Source organism: Sciurus carolinensis, chromosome 3 (genome assembly GCF_902686445.1).
Source record: "Sciurus carolinensis chromosome 3, mSciCar1.2, whole genome shotgun sequence".
NCBI classification, from domain to species: Eukaryota; Metazoa; Chordata; class Mammalia; order Rodentia; family Sciuridae; genus Sciurus; species Sciurus carolinensis.
Window position 1 is genome coordinate 120644853 of NC_062215.1, and position 21471 is coordinate 120666323.

Here is a 21471-nt window from a genome sequence, read left to right on the forward strand (position 1 = left end):
GAGCTTGAAAAATGTTGTTCCAGGCCCTTCTAGCGTTTAGGGTCTGGATTGAAAAATCTGCTGATATCTGTATTGGTTTCCCCCTGAATGTAATTTGGTTCTTTTCTCTCACAGCCTTTAAAATTCTGTCTTTATTTTGTATGTTGGGTATTTTCATTATAATGTGCCTTGGTGTGGGTCTGTTGTAATTTTGTGTATTTGGAGTCCTATAAGCCTCTTGAACTTGATTTTCCATTTCATTCTTCAGATTTGGGAAATTTTCTGATATTATTTCATTGAATAGATTGTTCATTCCTTTGGTTTGTTTCTCTAAGCCTTCCTCAATCCCAATAATTCTCAAATTTGGCCTTTTCATGATATCCCATAGTTCTTGCAGATTCTGTTCATGATTTCTTACCATCTTCTCTGTTTGTTCAACTTTGTTTTCAAGGTTAAATATTTTGTCTTCAATATCTGAGGTTCTGTCTTCCAGGTGTTCTATCCTATTGGTTATGCTTTCTATGGAGTTCTTAATTTGGTTTATTGTTTCCTTCATTTCAAGGATTTCTGTTTGGTTTTTTTTCAATATCTCTAACTCTTTATTGAAATGATCTTTTGCTTCCTGTATTTGCTCTTTTAACTGTCGATTGGTGCGATCATTCAATGCCTGCATTTGCTCTTTCATCTCATCATTCAATGCCTGCATTTGCTCTTTCATCTCATCGTTTGCTTCCCTGATCATTTTAATTATGTACATTCTGAACTCCCTTTCTGTCATTTCTTCTGCCATGCTGTCGTTGGATTTTATTGATGTAACATCTAGATTTATTTGGGGCATTTTCTTCCCTTGTTTTCTCATATTATTCAGGAATCAGTGGGTCATTAAGATATTGCAGATTTCCTCTATTGACTTATAATGTCCCTGAAGATTGCTAGTAAATCCCCTCTTATCCTTCAGTAGCCTGCAGTCTTGGAGGAAGTTGATAATGTGGTGCTCCACAAGGAAGCTGCCTCTCTAGGGTTGGTGACCCTCTGGTGGGGTATATTACCTGATAGTGGGCAGAGGTGCCTCCACTTGTTGACCAATGGTCATCCAAAGGGGAACTAGGCTGCGGGCTGAGGCAAGGCCTGTTTGTGCCTGTGTCTCTGGTTTTACCATCCTTGTGGGAAAACCTCACCCGCCAGGGATGACTCATCCTGTGGGAAGGTCTCGCTGGTCAGTTCCCCTCCTAGAGGTTCTCCTCAATCTACAACTACCACCTGGGCTGGGCTGTCTTCCTCTCAACGTTCCCAGGGGCCCGGACCTACCTCCTGGGCCTGGGAGCCTCACCCTTCGCAGACGAGTCTCCTTAGGCTGCCTCTCCTCAGAGAATCTGCCCGCAGTCCTGGAAACTTCGCTCTGCCCCTAGGCGTGTCTCTGTGCGGCTCTTCCAGCAAGAAACCGGTCCTGGGACCCTGCTCTGCACCTAATCGCCTGGCTATGCGGCCCCTCCTCTGAGCCGCCACCTGGAGCCCCATACAATAGCTCTGAGACCCAGAGACCCGCCACACACCTCTTCCTCCGGATAGCCACCCGGTGTTCCGACGCAGTCACTAGGAGTCCAAGCAACTCACTTAGCGTCTCCTCCTCCCGCCAACTGCCCGTAGCCCTAGGCAGTCATTTCGAGTCCAAGTGACCCGCCCTGTTCCTCCTCCTCCTCAGGGTAGCCCCCCGGGTGTTCAGGAGTGGTTGCTTGGAGACCAAGCGACCCACCGCGCTCCTCCTCCAGGCAGGCCACCGGTGTTCAGGAGCGGTCGCTTTGAGTCCAAACAACTCACCACTCGCCTCCTCCTCTGGCAACCGCCTGTAGCTCTGATGCAGTCACTCCTAGACCAAGTGACCCGCCGCGCTTCTCCTCTTCCTCTGGGCAACCCCCCGGTGTTCAGAAGCGGTCGCTCTGAGTCCAAACAGCTCGCCTCGCAGCTCCTCCTCAGGCAGCCGCCCGGAGCCCCAGTGGTTGCTCCGAGTCCAAGCCTGTGCTGAGCAGCCACCTCTACAATGATCCCACTTGTCCGTGTTTACCGCTCCTGTGGGGGGAGGGGCGTCTCGCCGAGCAACTCTACTTCACAAAGTTCCCTGTGTTCCGGGGCTACCGCCCCATCCGGGACGCCTCCCCAACGGGAGAGACTCACCCGGCGACTTTGAGTTGGTCCCAAGTCTCTCACTATCTCCTCTTTTGAATCCTGCATCCTGAAGCAACATGAAATGCAGCCACCCTCTAGTCCGCCATCTTGAAAACCCAAAATCATCTTATATTAGAATGCGGATGTGATTTAGATGATGTCCCACTTTGTCAGATACAACACTTCCTCCCAGCCACTGAGGCAGATCCTTCATGTTTGCAGACTCTCTTTGCATTTGTTTTCAAGAAATTCCCACTGAAAAGACCTGTATGAGCTGAACACAAAGAAACTAGTTGCCAATTTAGGGTTCAACTCCTCCATACTCTTAATTTCCAAGCTCATTTTTCTTGCTAACAGTGCAAAATTCAGTGCCCTACTTTGGTTGTGATGACTTACTCTCTGGAGCTCACAAACATCATGGAATACTTTGCCATGAATTCTTACCAACATTTTGACACAGTAATTTTCGAAGTTTGGGTTAAGAGTCTGATAATAGCCTAGGGAAATCATTTTCAAGATTGGTCCTCATCCTTCAATTTACTTTCAACTTGTAAACCCAGTCATATGTCTTTTTTGATTCAATAGAGCATCACTTTCACATATGGGCAGGATTCTTGTAGAAACAAGATGAGGAAATTCTGTTTATCAGCAAGTGACACTTTCTCCACTTTGCACTTCTCACTAATTATGGCTGGTAAGTTTTCCGGGTCCTATCACAAAGAGCAGCTCATTAACTTTAATTATTTTTGAAATTCATTGGCTCCATTGCAGAATGAAGCTGGCAGGTGCCAGAGGGTTACTGTTGCAGAAATTAATTAACAAGTGAGTGAAAGCTCTTATTAGCTGATACTTGTTACTATCTCTTTTTTTCCCCCATTAAACCAGTTCAGAGTGGGCCAAAGCCCCCCAAACTGGAGGCAGCAGAAAGGTGACAGCTGAGCATTCAAGACATAAGAAATCCAATTCTCAGGTCCTGGCCAGGGGCAGAGTTCCTTTTCCAACATTTTTCCAACTAAATGACTATGATTTAGAAAAGCCACAGATCAGTCGGTTCCCAAATCACCTCCAGCTGGTGTCTACATTGTGCTACAGAAGCTGACACTTCAAAGCTGGACTAGATATCCTCTGCATGGCAACCTGTTAAAATTAGATTTCAATGGCTCACAGGAATCCTCTGCTCTGTAAAGATGTGGCACTTTGCTGGTATTCTTTAATCATCAAGCTAATTAGAATATACTGTTGCAGATTCAGCTATCAAGTCCGTGTATGTTCCAATTTATCTTTTTGAAAGTACCTTTCTGACGTGGAAAAGTGGCATTCAACACTGCTAGAGGCAATATAAATTGGTAGACGTTTTCTCTCCCTGTCTTCTTCTCCCCATGCTTCCCCACCCCCATTTATAATCTCTCTTAAAAGCAAGCTAACTATAAGCTGTAGGTGTCATGGAATGCCTATACCATTTAACCAAGACCTCCACAAGTATTTGGTCCAGGGAAATAAGAAATGTGGGCAAAGACTTATCAACAAGGATAGTCACTGCAGCCTTAACGATAGTCATAAAACATTAGAAGAACCTAAATAGTCCAAATAGTTCGTTAAATAAATTCTAGGACATCCACTTGAATATTATGCAATCAATAGCCGTGAGTTCATAGAATATATGACAGAGGGAAATGTGTACTGTATTTTGTGAAGTGAAAGAATCATGTTGCAAAACTATATATAATACTATAATTTTAAATGTTTAGATACATTTGTAACAGTTCACTGGAAGAATTACAACAAATTTTAATTTTTAAAATCATATATATTTAACAACTACCACTTTTGTAATCAGAGAAGGAACATCACATGATTCTTAGAAAAGTTCCTGAGGAAAAAGACTATGATTTGTGGAGGGCTTGTCATGTGCTATATAGTAAGCCAGCATATTTTGCTTATGTTATTTTGATTAATAATCACAATGATCGGGCTGGGGATATAGCTCAGTCAGTAGAGTGTTTGCCTTGTAAGCACAAGGCCCTGGGTTCGATCCCCAGCACCCAAAAAAAAAAAAAAAATACTGCTGAATAATCACAATGATCCTGTAAGGTAGACACTTATGCTTTATTTATTTTTTACATTTTATTTATTTTTAGTTATATGTGATAGAATGTATTTTGACATATCATATACACATGGAATATAACTTCCCATTCTTGTGGTTGAACATGATGTGGAGTTACACTGGTCATGTATCCATATATGAACATGGGAAAGTTATGTCTGATTCATTCTACTGTCTTTCCTATTCCCATCCCTTTTTCCTTCCCCCTACTCCCCCATCCAGGCTGGTGAACCTCCTCTCCCCTCTCCCCTCTGCCTAAAGTGAGTCAGTATCCAAATATCAGAAAGAACATTCAGCATTTGGTTTTTGAGTATTGGTTTATTTCATTTAGCATGGTAGTTTCCAGTTCCATCTATTTACTGGCAAATGCCATAATTTCATTCTCCTTCATGACTGAGTAATATTCCATTGTAAATTTACGCATTTATCTGTTGAAGGGCAACTAAGTTAGTTCCATAACTTGGCTATTGTGAACTGAACTGCTATAAACACTGATGACACTATTATTCTTATCCCTATGGATGAGGTCACAAAGACTAAGAGAACTCAAGTTACTTGTCTCAACTGAAACAACTTTTAAATGACAGGTCTAATTCATTTGCTCATTTGTTGATATATTCACATATTTACACACATACATAGATTTGGAGATGATTAAATTGCCCTTGTAAATGAAAACATAGAGACTAAAATAAGAGAATAATATAAAAATATCCATATATTTATCTGCCAACTTAAGAAAAAAATATTTCAGATACAGATAATGTCCCCTATATACTTGTCGCAAATTCCATCCTATTCTCTTCTCTCCACAGGTAAACACTACCTTGAAGGTGATGTTTATTATTCCCAAAGAATTAATTATTCTTTGCTACATACATCTGTATCCATAAACTATAACAAATCCATCACTGTCAAATCAGAAAAGTAGAAACTACTATGTATTTCACACAAAGGGGGATTTGGTACTGAGAATTGGTTACAAAGGTATAAAAAGGTCCACAGAAGCAAATGGGATAAGAGGGTTATGTTCAATTCCATCCGTTTGCCCTCCAGATCAATTCTCAGCTTTCTTTGGGCTCAGAAAACTGAGTGGTGTAGACAGCCTCCCTGGGATTCCCTGGACCTCTGGCCTCTGGTTGGTCTTGGCCAGTGGGAAGCACTGGTGAGAGGTTGAGAAGGAAGAGGAGGATGGGGTCAGAGTATATGCTCACTTGATTTCTTCCCTTTGGGTTGCCATGGGGTGACACTCCATTGCTAATAAAGTCACTGACACTACTGAAATGCTGCTCTTCAGTCACCTCCTACTATTGTGATGCTGTCATTGTTAGAGACACTGCCAAAAACAGAAAGAAAAAAGCTTCTCCCTTTCTTCTGTTTTCTAATCTCCTGTCAGTGCTTTGCATTGGCAAAAACTAACCAGAAGCCAAATGACAAAGGAACCTGCAGCCTGTATGTAGTTCTCAGGTTTCTAGCCCCTTGAAATAAGAAGAGTACACAGAAAGGATGCAGTGGAGTTGAGAGCCAACAGCACATCACCAACACAAGTGACTAGTATTATTTGCCTTTTTAAAATTTTTTTATATAAATAATATCATGCCATACATATTTGTGTTAATCAGCTTTCTGTTACTATAATAATACCTGAAATAATAAACATAAAAACGGGAAAAGTTGCCAGGCACAGTGGCACATGTCTGAAATCCCAGCCACTCAGGAGGCCAAGGTAGGATGATTGCAAATTCAAGGGCAGCCTTAGCAACTTAGAGAGACCCTAAGCAATTTAGCAAGACAGCCCGGGGATACAGCTCAGTGGCAAAACACCCCTGGGTTCAATCTCCAGTATCAAAACAATAAATAAATAAGAGAAAAAGTTTATTTTGGCTGACAGTTTTGGGGGTTTCTGTCCATGGTCAATTGGCACCGTTGCTTTGAGCCTGTGGTGAGGCAACACATCATGACAGGAGCACACAGCAAGGCATTTGCTTCACAACCAGGACATGAAAGACAGGGAAGTCACCATCCGCTTCAAGGGTCCACCTCAAGTGGCCTAAAACTTCCTATGAGGTCACACCTCTTCAAGGTTTCCTCCACATTCCAGTAGCACCAAGCTGAGGACCATGTATGCATGTATATATGCATTTTTACAGTACTGGGGATTGAACCTGGGGCACTTTACCACTGAACTACATCCCAGCCCTTTTTATTTTGAGACAGCTTCTGATTAAGTTGTAGGGACTAATCTCAAACTTGTGATCCTCCTCCCTCAGTTGGGATGATAGGTGTGTGCCACCATGCCCAGCATGACCAAGAATTTAATACATGGTCCTCTGGGGGACACTCAGCTAAACCATACCAATATCCTACTGTTTTGTTTGACTTTATACTTTTGATATCTACCCATATTCATACATGTGGCTCTAATGTATTCATTTTAAGTGCAATAATGTACTCCAGAGTGGCATTTCTACAAGGGAACTAGTGAAGAGAGATACATAGACACTACTGGCATTGGAACAGAAAGGGTATAAAGATAATACACAGCAAACCACAAACAGTAGGTAAAATTGAAAGAAAACGTTTCTAAAAGTTGTTCATTCCTTCATTTAACACAGAATCATTGAACTTCAACCATGTCTTAAGCTTTGTGCTTGACACAGAGGTCAGAAAATCAAACATGACCTGGTCTCTACTCTCCAGCTGCCGACAACCAATCAGATAGCCAATTCCCATCAGGGTAATGAGTACCATGCATAAGAGAGGCATGACTAGGGCACCTGGAGGCTGGGGCAGAAGGGAGGGAGGGAGGGCAGGAGGAAGGGAGGGAGGGAAGATACAACAGAGCTACTTCAATTGTACATATAAGTAAAAGACTGTATTACAAATGGAATCCAGCAGATAGTAAAAAAAAAATAATACCATGACCAAAAAGACTTATTTTGAGAATACAAAATAGTTCAATATTCTTTTTTTAAAAAAAAAAAATCTATAAACATAACAAGTTAAATGAGAAAAGTCATGGATTAAATGGAAATATGTCAAAAAGTCATTTGAGAAAATTCAGCAGCTTTCCTAGCAAGAAACTATCTTCACATGATAATAAGACTAGTTAACAGAAACCTCAAGCAAGCATCCTATTAAATAATGAATTATTAAATACATTTTCATTTAAATAGGGAATTAAGATACCACTAGTAATCATTTTGGAATTCTTAATACAGCAAGTTAAGGAGAAGGGAAATTTTTAAAAAGGCATTATAACAAGGGTCAAATCATGTACTAGAATATTGTTAAACTACTTTGTTAAAGCATCTTGAATATTTGGCCCACAATTTGTACAAGTTGCATTAAATTGGTGGCTCTTGGTTTAAAAGCTGTACCATTAACACCTGTCATTGTCTAAGATAAATAGATGAGCATACATTACCATTCATTCAGTTCTTTGATTCTAAAAAATGAAACTCTGTGAACAATGGTAAAATAAGCAATAAGAAGACTGTACTTATATTGAATATTATATTTAGAGAATTTTTTTAAAAAATGACCCATCAACTACAATCGCATCTCTCACTAATCATGGTGTTACCACTCACCATGTATCTAGTTTTTCTTCAAGATTGAGTAGACCTGATTCTGGAAATTTGAAACAGTTTAAATCCCCTCCAGCAGTGTGAGTGTACATATTTTCTACCGATACTGGGTTTCATTGTGTTTTAAAAAGTCCTTGCTAAACCAGTAAGCAAAAATGGAATTATCTATTTTTTATTTTATCATGATTACATGGACATAATTTATCACTTAAAACATTTTAACTGAACAATTTAGTGGCTTTACTTACATTCAATGTTATGTCACCCTAGTGCTGCCTGTTTCTAAAACTCTTTCATTGCCCAAGCAGAAACTCAGTACCCATTAAGCAATGACCCCCATTCTGTGTTCCCCCAGACCTCTAGTTACTTCTAATCTATTCTGCCTCTAAGAGTCTGCCTATTCTGAATAATTCATATAAATGGAGTTATGTAATATTCATCTTTTTGTGCCTGGCTTATCTCACATAGCATGTCTTCAAGGTTTATCCATGTTGCAGCATGTCTCAGAATTTCATCTGAAACTCCAAGATATATATATATATTCTGATAAAATATATATTCTAATAAAAACATGTATTCCAATATACACACTCTGCTGATGGGTACTTGGATTGTCCCTACCTTCCAACTTAATAAATAATGCTGTTGTGGACATTCATATACAAGGATCTTTTTGAGTCCCTGGTTTTAAATCTCTTGAGTTTATAATAGAAGTAGAATTGCTAGGTTATGTGATAATTCTGCTTTTTTTGTTGTTGTTGTTTTTAGGTATTGCCAAAGTGCTTTCCATGTTCGCTATACCATTGTGTATTCCCACCAGCAATTCATGAGAGTTCCAGTTTCTTCATGTCCTCGATGCTTGTTTGTCATTGTTTTGGGGTGATTTTTTTTCTTAAGTAGTAATCATCCAATTCAGAGAGAAGTGGTCTTTTACTGTGGTTTCAATTAGCATTTCCATAATGACTAATGTTGAGCATTTTTTCTTGTGTTTATTGGCCATTTATATTTCTTCTTTGGAGAAATGTCTACTCAAGCCTTTTGTCCATCTTTTTATTGGGTTGTTTTGTCTTTTTGTTGCTGAGCTGTAAGGGGTTCTTTATATATTTTGGATTTTTAATTTTTTTTTTATTTTTACAGACTGCATTTTGATTCATTGTACACAAATGGGGTACATCATTTTGTTTCTATGATTGTGCATGATGTAGATTTATAGCACTCATATAATCATACATGTACATAGGGTAATGATGTCTGTCTCATTCCACCATTTTTCATACCCCTGCCCCCTCCTCCTCATATTAAGCCTTTATTAGATACATGATCTATAAATATATTCACATATTCTTTCAGGTCGTCTCTTCACTTACTTGATAATGCTCTTTGATACGCAAAAGTTTTTCATTTTGAAAAAGTCCAATATAACTGTTTTGTTGTTGTTGTTGTTTATGCTTTTGGCATCATAGTGAAGAATTCACTGCCACCACATCGTGCACAACCACAAGAATGGGAAGTTATACTCCATGTATTTATAATATGTCAAAATACATTCCACTGTCATGTATATCTAAAAAGAAAAGAGAAAAAAAAAAAACAGAATCCACTGCCAAATTCAAGGTCACAAAGATTTTCCACTATGTTTTCTTTTGAGAGTTTCATTGTTTTAGCTCTTCTATTTAGGTTGTAATTCCATTTTTAAGTTAATTTTCACATGTAGAGTGAGGTAGAAATCTAAATTCATTGCTTTGCATGTGGTTATCAGACCATTTAAAGAGATATTCTTTCTGTTGTTGAATAAGCTTAGCACCCTTGTTAAAAATCAATGGGTGGGGCTGGGGTTGTAAGTTAGTATTAGAGCACTTGCCTAGCACGTCTGAGGCACTGGGTTCAATCCTCATCGCTACATAAAAATAAATAAAATAAAGATATTGTGTCCATCTACATCTAAAAAAAAAAAAATTTAAGTCAATTGGCCATGGATGTATGGTTTATTTCTGGACTCTCCATTCTATTCCTTTGGTTTATATGTATAGCCATACATTGGTATCACACTATTTTGATTATTATAGATTCATAGTAAGTTTTGAAATCAAATATGAATCTTCCAATTTTGTTCCTTCCCACCCCCACCCCAGGATTATCTGGCTACTTTGAGCCACTAGCAATTACATGTGAATTGAAGACCAGCTTTTCCAATCTGGGGGAAAAAAAAAAAAACTGGGAATTTTGGTAGGAATTATACTGAATCTTTAGATCACCATGAGTAGTACTGTCATATTAACAATATTAAGTCTTCCAATCTATGAATATTTAATTAGGTCTTCTTTAATTTCTTTAAGCAGTATTTTGTAATTTTCAATGTATATACCTCGTATTTTAATTGCCTTTTAGAAAATATCTAGAAATACTTGACTTTTTTCATATTTCTACAGACTATCTGATTTCATCTTCTATAATTACTTGTTTACATTGTTTGCTTTATTGCCTCTTGGAATAATAATCTTTTCCTTTTTAATTTGCCTAATTTTTACCTTTTGAGTCATTTATAGTTTTGTCATCTATGGGTCCATATAGACAGAGATTATTTTCTCCCATTCTGTTGCTGGCCTTTCCATTTTTGTAACAATTGTCTTTTGAACAGCAAAAGTTTTAAATTTTGATAAGTCCAATTTATTGTGCTTTTTGAGGTCTATTTACAAATCTTTGCCAAATTCAAGTTGCTAAGATTTTCCATTTTCTTCTTGTAGCATTATAGCTTTTGTTCTTAAATTTGAGTGAGAAAATGGTCTAGAACCTATTTCAAGTTAATTTTTATATAATGTGAGAAGAGTTGGGGTTTATATTTTGCATTTGGTTATCCAATTTTCCAGTGTGATTTGTAGGAGAAAAAATTGTGTTTTCCATAGAATTGCTTTGTCACCTTCCTGGCACAACTGGGAGGAAGGCACTGAGGTTACCCTCCCTGGAGAGATTGATGCTCAGTGTTATGGTTTGAATCTGGAATGTCCCCCAAAGTCTCATGTGTTTAGAGGTGGGACTTTTGAGACATGATGGGATCATGAGAGCTCTGGCCTCATTAGTAGATTAATCCATTGATGACTGACAGGACTTTGGGGAGGTGGGACCTAGTTGGAGGAAGTAGGTCCCTGGAGGCATGCCCTCGAAGGCCTTACCTTCTCTCTGACCCCTTTTCCTCACCCCTTCTCTTCTTCTTGCCTACCATGTGTTGAGCAGCTTTCCTCTGCTCTGTCCTTCCTCCATGATGTTCTGTCTTACCTCAGGCCCAAAGCAATGGAGCCAACCAACCATGGACGGAATTCTTGAAATCTTGAGCCAAAATAAATCTTTAAGTTGTTCTTGTCAGATATTTTAGCTTTTGTGATAAAAAGCTAAGATACCCAGTTTCACAAGATTCCTGAAGACATTACTGTACATGCTACAGTTCTCCTGAGATGACATCAGTGTGCCCTACAGTGTCCTGATCAACCTCACGGAGATAGGGCCTGAGATGATGGGGATATTTTCATTCTTCCCCACCAACTAGATAATTTCACTAATCCATTTTTTGTTGTTGTTGTTAATCCATTCTTTTTCCTCCTTTTTCTATCTCTATATTCCAACCTTGCCTTCATGGCTATACCATGACCATTTCTACCATAAAAGGTCAAGTGAGGGGCTAGGGATATAGCTCAGTTGGTAGAGTGCTTGCCTAGCATGCACAAGGCCCTGGGTTTGATTCCTCAGCATCACCACCAAAAAGAAAAAAGGTCAAATGATACCTTTGCCCTGCAATGATGTCTTCAAGTCAGGCACCATGAAGAGACCCTTTGGGAGGCTGAGGAAGGTCTTTCCTTTTCCAAGACATCCAATCAGTAGGGATACCTCATTGTGGGGTTCAAAGTACATTTTAGACAGATTCACAACAAACATATGACAAAACTGCTATAAACATTTATGTATACCACAGTTCCTTTATCCATTCATCAATTGAAGGGCATCTAGGTTGGTTCCACAATCAAGTTATTGTGAATTGAGCTGCTATAAACATTGATGTGGCTGTGTCACTGTAGTGTGCTGATTTTAAGTCCTTTGGGTATAAACCAAGGAGTGGGATAGCTGGGTCAAATGAACTGTGATAGAATAAAATTATGGCATTTGCTGGTAAATGGATGAAGTTGGAAAATATCATGCTAAGTGAAATAGGCCAAGCCCAAAAAATCAAAGGCCGAATGTTTTCTCTGATAAGTGCATGACCCTATATAATGATGGGGGAAGAGAAGAATGAAGGAACTTTAGACGGCGTATAGCAAAAAGGGGTGGGTGGGGGTAGGGATGGAAAAACAGTAGAATGAAACAGACAGTATTCCCCTATATATATGTATGATTATATGAATGGTGTGAATATACATTGTGTACAACCATAGAAATGAAAAGTTGTACCCCATTTGTGCACAAAGAATCAAAAAGTGTCTGTAAAAATTAAAAAAAAAATTTATGTATTAGGGTTTTTTTATGTATTTTGTTTGTTTGTTTTAGTTTTCATTACTGGGAATCAAGCCTCACTTTTTCCCAGATTGACCTTTAACTTGTGATCTTCCTGCTCTTAACTCAGTCTCCCAAGTCACTGGGATTATATTGGATTACTAGGATGTTCCTCTGTGCTGAGCTAGGTATAGGTTTTCATACAGGCTATTTTGTATAGTCATTTATCTTCTTTAAATATATAAGAGTGAAACCATTGGATCACGTGATAAGTGTTTAGTTTGATAATAAACTGCCAAACTGTTCTTCAAAGTGACTGTACCATTTTGTATTTCCATCAACAAGGTTTGAGCATCCTAAGAGCCCCACAATCCTTTCTAGGGCTTCTCAGCTATTTTCATTTTAGCTGTTCCAATATTGGGTAGTGGTTTTAATTTCCATTTCCCTAAAGCTAATAATGTTAAGCATCTTTTCAGGGCCTTATTTGTCATCTGTACATCATTTTTTGTGTGTATCAAATGACCATTCAAGACTTTTATTCATTTTCAAAATTGACTGTCCATTTTCAAAATGTATGTCTATATTTCTTAGATACATGCTTTCCAAATATTTTCTTCCAGTATGTAGTTTAACTTTTCATTTTCTTAATAGCCTTTTTATGAACGGTCAAAATTTTAAACTTGGATGAAGGGTTGTATATCAATTATTCTCTTATAGTTTATGTTTTTTTTGTGTTCTATATTTAAAAATTGCCTACATTTAGGTATATTGCCTGAATTATTATTTTTTCAGACAGGAGTTTCACTTTGTTGCCAGGCTGGTCTAAAACTCATGGGTTTGAGCCTGCCTCAATCTCCCAAGAAGCTGGGACCACAGGTATGTCACACAAAATCTGGCTTTTTTTTTTTTATAGTTAATTTTATGAGATATAGGCAAAGATTACCTTTCTTCCCTATTTCTTTCACTCTCTTCTCTCTTCTTTTTAGTATGGATGTCCAGTTGCCAAGCACCATTTCATGAAAAAATTGTTCTTTTTCCATTGAATTGCCTGGGTAATTTACCTTCATCAAAAATCAATTGACCATGTATTAGTCCATTTTTCATTATTATAATGAAATACCTGAATCAAGAAAAGAAGTTTATTTAGCTCACAGTTTTGAAGGTTCAAGGACATGGTGCTGGCATTGTCTCAGCTCTGTTAAGGGCCTTCTTGCCTGCAATCGAACCATGGCAGATGGCAATGATGGGTGCATGTTTGGAAGGAAGGACACATTCTGAAAACACAAGCCAGACAGTGACTGGTGGGTCAGGCTCAGGTTCTTATCACAACCCTTGCTTGAGAACTACCTTAATCCCTTCCAAGGTAATGTCCCTAACTGACCTAAGGACCTCTCTCCAAGCCCTACCACCTCTATCCTGCCACACAGAGGACCTAGCCTCCAACATATGGACCTAATGGGGACAAACCATATCCAAACTATAGCAGATCATATATCATATATCTGTTCTGTTTCATAGCAGTCTATACTGTACCCAATATCAATCTGATTTGATTTCTAAAGCTTTATAATAAGTGATTCCTGGGCCTCTCCCTAGTCCCAGGGGTAAGTGTTAATTAGTCTACCTCAAGACTGATAATTCTATTCCCTTTGTCAGAAGCTGGTTAGGAATGAGCATATGATACGATGTTGGCTGATAAAACATAAAAGTTCTGAAGAGCTTCTAAGAAAGTTTCCCTTGATCTTAAAAAAAGATACGAAGTCAAAAATATATTCTTTTCTCATATGCTATCATTTGACAATGTTTGGAGCTACTACAGTCATTTTATTAACACACATGAAAAGAAAAAATCACTCTCCTTACATCACTGAGACTCTGGAATTTCTGTCTCCAAACTTCTTTGTATGTAATGTACAATTTCTTCAACTTATAAACCACTTTTAACTGGCTTATATTGCTTGCGACTGAAAGGATTTCATCACAGCCCATATCAAAAGCAACTCAAAGGAGAACAGTTTCATTGAAAGCATAATAATAGACACAAAAAATAGGATTAAGAAAAGCAAGAAAAATGAAGCAGAACAGAACAGAGATGAAAAGAATTGAGAGAATATTATTGATAGAGAAAACAGTCAAGGAATATCTCAACATGCACACATTTAGTGTCACTAATGGCTAGGACTAAAGTATTAAATCTGAACATATATTTGAATATGTAGGGGAAATTTTTTGAAATACTACTGAGGGCACCAAATGAGAATTAAATAAATGAAAAGGTATTTCCTGTTCTAAAATAGAAAGTCTTGATACCATGAAACTGTCAATTTTCTATAATCTATAAATTTGACAACCCCCCCCCAAAATCAAGAATTCTTTTCTTACTTAGGGAAACAGATTTATCCAGTGGGGGAGTCAATAGACAACAGCCTGTGTGCCAAGTTCAGCACATCCTGTTTTCAGAAATGAAGTTTTATCGGAGCACAGCCACGCATGCTCATTTACTTATTGTTGACTCTTGCTTGCACATTACAACAGCAGATTAAGTAATTGCTACAGAGGAAGATAGACAGAAAAGTCTAAAAATATTTACTCTTTGACCTTTCACAAAAAACAATTAACTAATTCTTAATCTGGTTCACATGTAAAAACAAGCACACAAAAACAGAAAGAAAATTCTGAAAAGGAACAATAAAAAGTGACAAATTCTGTCAGCTACTGAAATATACTACAAAAGTATAGTAATTTACAAAACATGATACTGGCTCATGAATAAACAATGGGACAAGGTCCAAAGACCATATAAAGAATCAAATACATATGGGCATTTAGTATTTGGTGAAGATGGAATTTTAAATTTATATCCTCTGGGAAAAGTTTGATAAATCATTAAATCATTTTATAACAGGTAACTATTTGGGCAAAAATTAGATTGAATCTGTATAAATCAAAATAAATAACACTGGGTACTAGGGATGTAGTTCAATGGTATGGTGCTCGCCTAGCATGCTTGAAGCCCTGGGTTGGATCCCCAGCACCACAAAAGTAAGTTAATAAATAACATTAGGCTGGCGATGTAGCTCGGTGGTAGAGGGTTTGCCTAATATGCACAGGGCCTGTCTTTAATCTCCAGCACCAAAAAAAAAAAAAAAAAGTATATTCAGTGATTCTAATAGAACTCACATTTGTTGCCTCCGGTAAGGAGAATTGTGTCACTCAGTCACAATGACAAGAGGCAGTTGTTTTAAAGTAATAAGATCCCAAAACACTGAAGATGACCCAAGGGAAGATAAATAATAGTTCAAAAGCCCAAAGCCCTCACAGTTTTATGTCTCTAAAAATGACTAATGCATTTTAAATTTTATAATTCTTTAATATCATCAAATATCTAGTCAGTGTTCAAATTTCCACAAGTATTTCATGTTTTTACAATTACGTTTTGCAAATCAAGAGTCACTTCTTGTATTTTGTTGATATACCTCTTAAGCTACATATTCCCCCTCCCTTTTCTTTCCCTTGCCTCTTATTGCTAAATAAGCCAGGTTGTTTGTGCTGTAGTTTCCCTGTTGTATCCCCCCATGGTATTGTTTAAACATGTTCCCCAGTATGCTATGTTTACTGAAAACATGTAGTTAGTTTTTAGAGGCTTGATCAGATTTGTGGATTTTTTTTTTCACAATTTCTTAGAAACACCATTGTAGCAAAATTACCATTAATATTTTCTGACTGAAACCTCTGCATTTTTTAGTCAAAGAGGTCTCTCTCTCCAGGCAACTCAGGAGTTTTAAGAATGCTAACAGGTCCCTACTCTGATCTGTACAGGACTATGAAATCAAGACAGAACCTATAGGCTGCCTCAGTATTTTCTTCCCCCTGGGCTGGATTCTCCTTCCTCCAGCTTAGCAGGAGAGGTGAGGTATAAATGCAGTCACAACCCTTTAGTTCCATTTCTGTTCAAGGGAGAGGCAGGATGGAGGTAGCCAAAGAGCATGAACTTTGGAATCAATGGGTCTGGGATTTTAACTCTGATTTGGCCATTTATTGGTTGTGGATTCTTGGGCAAGTCATTTAACCTCTCTGGGTCACAGTTCCTATATCTGTAAAATGGAATTAATAGTACCTACCTAGTATTGACAAAGTTGTTTTGATGATTAGAAATAATACATACAAACAGTATCAAGAGAGAGAGTTATGATAGCCATTAACAAATGGAAGCTACTATTATTGCTTTAATTATTAGTGTAGTGGAAAGATCTGGACTTATGGTAAGAGACTTTGGTGCCACCTCTAGTTCTGCCACATGCCAAGTTGCTATGATTTAGGCAAGTCACAACCTTTCTCTTCTTCCACCTAAAAAATGAGAATGAAAATCCTTGTCATAGGGGCTAGGGTTGTGACTCAGTGCTACAGTGTTTACCTAGCCCATATGAGGCACAGGGTTTGATCCCCAGCACCACATAAAACTAACTGTGCAACTAAAAATATGTTTTTAGAAAAATCCTTGCCATAGGGTCAAATAAGATATCCGGCACTGCATCATAAATGCCAATACACTCTAACGAGTCTAAGACACTATTGTTCCATTTGTTAAGATGAACTAACACTGGCACAGATTTGTATAAATCAGAGATCACAAACTGAATACCTATAAATACTTCTCTCTAAATATCTTCAAGACATATTTGTTTAGTCTGCATTTATTTTGGCACACAAATTTTTTTTTAAAAGATGTTAATGGATAACTAATATTAAATAAAATTGACTGAATTGATTTCATGAGAGAATGCCATTTCTAACCTCTCTTGGAAATCAATTTGGTGATACAGGACCCTGAATGTCTTCAGTCAGGCAGAGATGAGCCGCTAGCTCATTTACAAGTGCTTGAAATGTCCTGTTCCCAAGGCCACATTACTTCCGCTTCTCTCATACCCAGCCCAGTTCATTCCCTCTATGGATACACGAGCTTGTGACCCCTGGTTACATCAGTATTATATTACTACTAATAATGCATCAACATTATGAATGACATTTTTTCCACATTATAGCAGGTTCAAAGTTTTCCTGAAACAACATCACTCTCACCCAGTTAGTTACAATTCAATATACTTCCTTAGGAAAGGATTGAGTTACATGTCAACAAACTGAGAATTTTACATAATCTTAGAAATGTCCCAGGTGTATGTCCTCCAAATGAAAATCATATGTTAACAGTGTCAAAGGGGAAAAAGAATTTATCTTAACATGAAATACAGCACTCTCCTTGGGGTAGTATCCAGAAGGAATGAGGAATATGAATTATGAGGAATAATATGTCATTAAGCCCCTGAAAAATAGTATGTTTGTAAGTTCCTGAAAACCTCTTGACACACTGTGACCTTTAGACAGCAATCATCTCTTAACATCAGAGTACACGGTGTGCTTTAGCCACTGTGCTAAATGTCATATGCTTGACATTGTCCCAAGATACAGAAAAGGAACCAAGTAGAAATAAATTGCCTGAGATGGCAAGATAAACTCCTCTCTGTTGTCCAGAACTATATAGAAACTGCCAATTTCTTAGTGTACCACATGGGTTTCCATTTATGAATGACATCAAGGAAGAAATAAAAAGAGCTCATGGAGCAGGTGAGGTAGGTATCAGAAGTCAATAGCGTTCTCACTGCACTAATTACTGGGCTCTACCAGGATCTTTTATCTTCAAAGGACCCACAGGTAATAATCAACACAGGCACTCTTTGCCTTCAATTGGGTACCTGCAAAGGTTACTAGAAGGACTCAGCTGCCAGGAGACCGTTCAAAGAGATAACCCTGGGAAAACTGTTAAGCAGATTGTTTTATCTGAAAAAAAAAAAAAAAAAACAGCTATTTTGAGTAACAAAGCTCAGATAAAAATAGATGTACTAATAAAGACAATAGACATGTCAAAGAAATGCAATCCTATCTGTACAATTTGGGTCTTGTTATCAAGTTCGTTTTCTGAGAAGAACTAGCCCAGCTGTAGAGATTCACTTTGACAAAGGTGTTAAGGCAGTTCATGGAGTAGTCTTTTTAACACATGGTAGTGAGACAATTCGAAGTTCCTATGTAAAAGAAATGGGCCTCAACACATTTCCCACTCATACGAAAATTAATTCAAAATGGATCATAGGCCTAATTGAAAATGTAAAACTACAGAACTTCTAGAAGAAAATTAAGGAGAAAGTATGCGTGACTTTGAGTTTGGTGATAATTGTTTAAATGCAATACCAAAAGTGAGACCCCATGAAAAAAAATTGATAAATTGGACTTCATCAAAATTCAAAACTTATGCTCTGTGATTGATAACTGTTAAGAGAACAACAACAACAACAACAAAATGCCGAAAACTACGGAGAAATTTTGTAAGTCACATATATCCAAAACATAGTGGGGGGGGACCTTAAAGTTCAACAATACAGGACTGGGGATATAGCTCAGTTGGTAGAGTGCTTGCCTTTCATGCCCAAGGCCCTGGGTTCAATCCCCAGTACCACCAAAAAAAAAAAACAAAAATTAACAATTCAAAAATAAAAATAATTAATTTCAAAATGGGCAAAAGATCTGGACAAACACTTCAACAAGGAAGATATATGGATGGCATCTAAGCATAATGAAAAGCTGTTCAAGAGCATTTGTCATTAGGGAAATGAAAATCAAAATCATAATTAGATATCACTACACACCTAAGAGAGAGGTTAAAATCCAAAAAACTGACATCAAATAGGAATGTTCACTTATTGCTGTGATAATGCAAAACCTTACAGTTATTTTGAAGGATAGTTTGGCAGTTGCTTATAAAGTTTAACATAAAACTTAGCCATACAACCCAACAAATCTGCTCTAGGTATTTACTCAGGTGACTGAAAAGTTATGTCCACACAAAACATACATGCTTGTTTATAGCATCTTTACTAGTAAGTTCCCAAAACTGGAAACAGTCATATCTGTTCAACAGGTAAACAGAAACACTAAGTATGACACAGTCATACAATGGAGTACAATCTGGTAATAAAAATGCTAAGTAGTCATACAATATACATGGATCTTAAGTACATTTTCCTAAGTGAAAGAAACCAGACCCAAAGGCCATATATTGTGTGATTCAATTCATATGAAGTTCTGGAAAAGGCACAATTATAAAGATAGAAAAATATTTAGTGGTTTCTGGGGTTAAAGGAAGAAGGAATTATTTATGAGGGGACACAGGCACAATTTGAGCAACAAAAGACAATTTTGCATTCCTACCAGAAATGAATAACACAGTATAACCAAAAGTATAGAATAAATATATATGAGACCCCCAAAAAAACTGAGCTGGGGAGAGCTCAGTTGGTAGAGTGCTTGCCTTGCATGCACAAGGCTCTGGGTTCAATCCCCAGCATGACAAAAAAAATGAGCCCAAATTGATATGAATAAATGATTTAATAAGTAAATAAGTGAGGGAGAAGAGGCAAAATTCCTTATTGAAGAAGTTCAAATTACTTATGTAATAATTCCCTCCAGGAGATGGAGCTTAAGACCCATCCCCCCCAACAGACATCTCACCTCCCACCACCCCATAGGTTGTCTAGACATAGTGATTTGCCTACTTAGGGAAAGGGGGATATAGTAACTTTACTATCAATGCAGATAGCACCTTAAACAAGTGATCGAAGTTAACACCATTAACCAACCATGTTTTTAACAGCACATATTCCCGATATGACATGATGAGAACACCCCCACCCTGGGCATTCTTCCCTGAAATACATAACCCCAGTCTAATCATGAGAAAAACAGTAGATACACCTAAAGTGAAGTGTATTCTTTAAAATACCTAAACAGTGCTCTGTGAAACTGTCAAGGTCATGAAAAAAGGGAAAGATGGGGCCACTGTCATAAAACCAGAGACGACAAAGGAGACATGAAAAATAACCATGATACAGGATCCTGGATTGAATCCTGGAATGGAAAAAAGAACACTAGTGGAAAGACTTGTGAAATTTGAATGAATTTTAGAGTTTAGTTAATGATGTGCAAATGTTGGTTTCCTGGTTTTGACAAACATACCATGGTTGATATAACATGTTAACAATAGGAGAAACTGCATGAAGAGCATATGAGAACTCTCTGGACGATCTGCAAATTTTCTGCAAATTGAAAATTGTTCCAAGATAGTTTTTCAAAAATAAAAGTATAGGAACATCAAAGAAACATAAAAATAATTTGGGCTTTGTGGTCATTTGATTTCTGAGAGGATCCCTCCTAGCTCAAGGGTGTCCTTAGATTACCTGATTGTCTACAAAACAGCATGGATTTATTAGATGTGTGTCACTGAAATCATTTGGAAACTAATGGAGACACTGGGACCCAGGCTCATTGAAGTAGAATAGCACTTGGACTTCCATAGTTTTATAAAGTTCCATGGTGTATGATTCATACCCAAGCTAGAAAATCACTGCTCTGGTGTTTTCTATTAACTTGACAACTTACATAATCATTTATTCATTCGTTCAACAAATACTTACTAAGCAACTATTCTATGCCAGTCCTTAGCACTAAGTATACAGTAGTAGATACATAGGCAAAGACCATCCCTCCTGAAGTTTACATTCTAATATGCAAATAAATGCACACTGACTGAGTCTCTCCTGTATTTTCCAGTTCCAAGTCCCCACAGAGAGAATCTGATTGGCTTGGTCATCACTATCATCCATTTTAGGGAGTAGAACTTTTCCTAAAAGGCCCCGTCATGGGTTACCATTCAGTGTAGGTGATGGTGCCTATAGGTCATGAGTTCCTCTCTAGTACAGTCAGCAATGGTTGAGGTTTCATGGCACATAACAGGACTCCTCAGCAAGTCAAACTAGGTTAGAAAAGCACCATGCCTGACCTAGCCAGTACTGGGTTCCTATCCAAACACGGCAGGAGCCAAACTTTCCCAGGTTAGTCTAAAGGCAAAAAAGATAAGGCTAAACTAGCCTACATGATAAAAATGGCCCTTTCATCATGAACTTCTTATTTATGAGAATTCAGAATTAATGAAACCCATAAAAAACACACAAAAGCTTGTTCCAGAAGAATAAATTGCTTCTGGTTTGATTTTTTTTTTAACCTGTAGATACTTGCTTTTGCTGGATTTTGTTTTTCTGCTGCCTG

The 21471-nt window shown here is 37.8% G+C and overlaps 1 non-coding gene across 1 annotated transcript; it reads left to right on the top strand.

Moving 5' to 3' along the window:
- Positions 1-18756: 18756 nt before the first annotated feature.
- Positions 18757-18829, top strand: Trnae-uuc (transfer RNA glutamic acid (anticodon UUC)). Its single transcript has one exon. It is a non-coding gene; the product is annotated as a tRNA-Glu (tRNA).
- Positions 18830-21471: the final 2642 nt, after the last annotated feature.